The sequence below is a fragment of the Hermetia illucens genome, chromosome 3, assembly GCF_905115235.1.
Source record: "Hermetia illucens chromosome 3, iHerIll2.2.curated.20191125, whole genome shotgun sequence".
Lineage (NCBI taxonomy): Eukaryota > Metazoa > Arthropoda > Insecta > Diptera > Stratiomyidae > Hermetia > Hermetia illucens.
The window spans coordinates 92,469,878-92,474,099 of NC_051851.1; the positions used below are offsets into that span (position 1 = coordinate 92,469,878).

Consider the following 4,222-nt stretch of genomic DNA (forward strand, 5'->3'; position numbering starts at 1 on the left):
GAGCGACTTGATCAGGTCGTCGCCGATCTTGCTCCCACCCAATTGCCTCATTTCACGAAGCAATTGGCTGGGAGTTCGATCACCCAACGTTAAACCCGCCAGCAAGTGGTCTAATTTTGCCGACTCGCTTGCCGACAGGCGCCTGATCAACTCGCTCTTGAGCTGAGCATACGATGCCGACTTCACTACGTCGGACACCAGAAGTATGGACTCTTCGTCCAGGCCGACCACCGCGTAGTTGAAACGGGTCGCGTCCGATGTGATACCGGACATTTGGAACTGTGCTTCCAAATGCACGAACCACAGCTCGGGGTTCCGACGCCAAAAAGGAGGAACGCGTACGGCGAGGGCGGTCACTTGTGGGTCCGATGGGCCTGCCGCGTCTTTATTTTCAAACGACATTTTTCCTAACGAGAAGTACGATATTGTGATGCAGACGCGGTGAGTTTATACTGAAACGCGGTGAAATTTACACCGACACGGCAGGCCGCACCCACAAATGCACGCACGAAACGAGAAAAAGAAAACGACGACCGAAGCGGACGCTCTCCAGCGCAGACCAAAAACACCGGGAAAACAGAGAACTTGCGATTTGAAACACCTCAACGCCGTCTCTTGCAGCGGCTTTAATTTTATTGTCACTTTTTCTTTAAATAATATTTCAATTTCAAACAATTATTTTGACAAAGGCTGATGAGAATACGCAAACACTTCTTCAATTGAAAATTTATCGATTTTCCGCTCGGCTGCAAGGAAGCAAGAGTTCCGGAATGCGTTGGCTCCGCTGCTGCTGCTGCTTAAGTTGGGCGGATGACGGCCGGACAGCTCTCCGATCTGTTGATTCCCGGCTCGGGCTGGCGTGAATGCGATAAGCAGTCGCTACTGCTGATCGTTGCCGCGGCTACTCCTGTCCCTGCTACGTGACTCTACCTGCCGTTTCCTTCCTGTGAGTTCCCAGTTCCGCAATTCGACAGTTGATTGACTTGACCGGCCGAGCAACGAGGAAAGGGCGACGAAAATGTCCGCCTGTGGCACTTAGACAGCTCGAGCCGTGGGCGCGCTCGGCTCTACTTGGGCGCGCTGGGTGATTCGCTCGCGATGCGATGACTGAGCGAAATGTTTTCGTACTATCCCCGACGTTGTAGCAACGCAGCGAAAGCAAGACTCGTTTTCGGGCGAGAAAAGTGCCAATCCGTTGAATGTGCTACGCGCACCGGGCTGAAGATCGAGATTTTGGGAAAACACTGCGATCCTTCCTTTGTTGTTTGTTGCGGAGCAACTGGTGGGAACGATTTATTTGGGATCGCTGATGCTGGAGTTCCCAAGGATGCTGTTCTTCGGGGTCACCACTTTAACTGATCTTCACGAGGCGGAATCGAAACTTTACTGTTCTCACGATAAGCTCGCTCTTGTGAGATGCCCGGGGGTATTTTCGTAATAGAAAAGTCGAGATCGGATTGAAAGAAATCAAAAGATTGGACTTGTAAAGATTTGACTTGATTTACTTTATTTAATTCTTACAATACTTTTTTATTACTCGCGCTGAAGTGATCTGTCTCGCGGTTGGGAACAGAAGAGACCGACTTATTTCCATGCGGTCCTTACTGTCCCAACCAACGGCACTTTTTTACCGCTGGCTCTCCACTTCCCCGGTGCGTTCTGAAAACGCGTGAGTGGAGAGTTTCCACGTTCAGCGCCATCTACCCGTCCGCATCCTCAACATCCGAAATAAATTTCGAATGCTGCAGATCCTGCCGCGCCACAAAATCAAAGGAAGTTTGGCGTCTCGAGCGGGTGGTTGTAGTTCCCATAATATTGTCAGCTACAGGTATTGTACCTAAATCCCTCACGGCTTCCCTTGATGTCCTGGGACAGTCTGGTTCACACTATGCAGAAGTACATCATTCTGCATACATGCTTGATGTTGCGGGGAGTTCTCGACGGATTCTCTCATTAACCTACCACCGGCCACCACCACCAGCGCCCCTTTAGTTTTTAAATAGGTAGGATCGTCCGAGCCTAAATGCTTGGCAGTTAGTGCTAGAATTTGGTAAAATCCGGCATCTGCCGAGATTGTGGAAACTCGGAAATAATAATCATTGGTGCAACAATCCATATTGGATCAGAGCCTTGAAGTGTGTTAGAGCACTTCATTTAAGACCGTAACAGTACACTACAGTAACACTGTAGGAGGCAATGTGGTCAGCATTACGCTCGCCCGAGATTATTACCCTGATTTGACTCGGGTACTCATTCGCAGCTGAGTTGACTGTTGTCCGACGTCAAATCACGATACAAATCCCACTGCCGCCAGCGAGATTTGAACCGAGACTTTCCGTACGACAGCTTTGTGTTCAAACCACTCAGCTATCCGCACACAACTCAATTCATGTTTAACCTTTTCTAAGATAATACAGGTATTATTCACACAATTTAATCTGCATGGCTCTGATGGTAAAACATACATATGGCGGAAACCTTATACGGGGTTTAATCCACATAATACTCGGGCCGCTGTCAAGCAGGGTGTGATGGTATGAGGACGTTCTTTCAGCGCAGGAATATGGAATATTTATTTTATAGTCGGTAAAATGGATAGATTCCAATATTTACACATCCTAATGCAAAGTGCGAGCCAAAATGCTGAGGAGCCGAAAATATTAGATAAAATCACTTTCTGTGAGGAGGACGAAGATCCAATGTTGCTGAAATGTGGCTCATCTATAACTTCTCGAAATTTTTGAAAACACCTTCACAGTCAGCAGATCTGATCGTTATTGAACACGTTTAGGAAGAATTGGCACAAAAATTAGAGAAATCAAAATTTAAAAATGTAGAAAAGTTGCAGATATGAAATAATACTTCTCCAAAATTTGGTGCAAATCTCGTGGGCTCGCTACCCCGGCACTTAGAAGCAGTAATATAGTATAGGAAGTGTTTCAAAATATTGAAATCCCGTTGAAGCGTTTATCCGGTTATTTGTTCGACTGAAATACTTGATTATGTTTTGTTGCTACGGTTTTTATATTGATATTTAATAAAAATATGTTATGTTAAATACTTCTTTTGAAAAATCTGTCCATTATCTAAAAGATGCATACAAAGTCTTGTTCACAACATGAATCACTCTTTGTCCAATTAAGCGTTTATTTCTAACTATTGATTCTTCATTTCACAACAACCAACAACATGTTGTCTTTCGTAGGTCCCAATTCTAACTATGATGAATTCACAAATGCTCAAAAGCCATGGGAATCAGCCAAACTTCACTACAAAATCACACTTTCCTCCTAGTAATTTAGAGAATCTCCACAGTGTTTAGCCTATTGCCAAAGCAACCTTTGAGGGTGTGTATGATGTAACAATTTTAATTCAGAATAGAACTAACAAAATCAGTTTCCCTTTTTTCGCAAACCGGGACTAAATCGGACCAGAATATTTTGCTATAAATATACAAAAATTCCTAGAGTCCTCAGCATCATCGTTCCTGATGCACGTAAGAGATTAGAGGCAATTTTCTCATGATGGATGAATCGCCTATTTCGTAGAATTATAGCAAAAAGCCGTCTCCGTTACACATTTTTCATGATTTTCTTTTGAAGAATTCAGTTCATTGAGAATATGTGGGTTTGTCCGCCGCATGCAATTTATTCCCAAATGATTCGCCTTTTTTATGCAAAGTGTGACGAGGTGAGAGAGCCGCTCCTTATCCACAGGGATGTGGAATCATGTTATTACGGTAGCCATATTGTTTGATATTCGTTGGACGCGTTGGACAGGGACCGGTTTCCTGGAGAAGAGCGACTACACCATATATTATAGTGGCCATCTAGTAAACCATGTGCTCGGAGTAGGTTTCTGAGTCAGCCAAAAAGTGAAACCAGCTGTTATCGGCTTTGAAAACATAAGCGAACGGTTATGCAATCTGCGCTTGCGAGGCAAGTTTAGAAATATAAGCCTCATTAACGTTCACGCCCCTACAGAGGAGACTGCAGAGCCGGAGAATGATACCTTCCACAGTTGAACGAACCCTCGAAGCCTGTCCCAGATATGATATTAACATCATACTTGGGGATTTTAACAGACAAGTAGGGAAGGAGTCCGTATTCAATTAGCAGCGTCACACGAAATGGTTGTTGGAAGTACCTGGTTTGCGCCGAAAGCGGTCCACAAACATACGTTGGCCTCTCCAGACGGGACCACTTTCAACCAAATTGACAAC

At 45.0% G+C, this 4,222-nt stretch overlaps 1 long non-coding RNA gene across 1 annotated transcript; it reads right to left on the minus strand.

Moving 5' to 3' along the window:
• Positions 1-611: 611 nt before the first annotated feature.
• Positions 612-1,558, minus strand: LOC119652999. Its single transcript, XR_005249628.1, has 2 exons — positions 1,522-1,558; positions 612-1,408 (listed from the first exon to the last, which is right to left on the minus strand). It is a non-coding gene; the product is annotated as an uncharacterized LOC119652999 (long non-coding RNA).
• Positions 1,559-4,222: the final 2,664 nt, after the last annotated feature.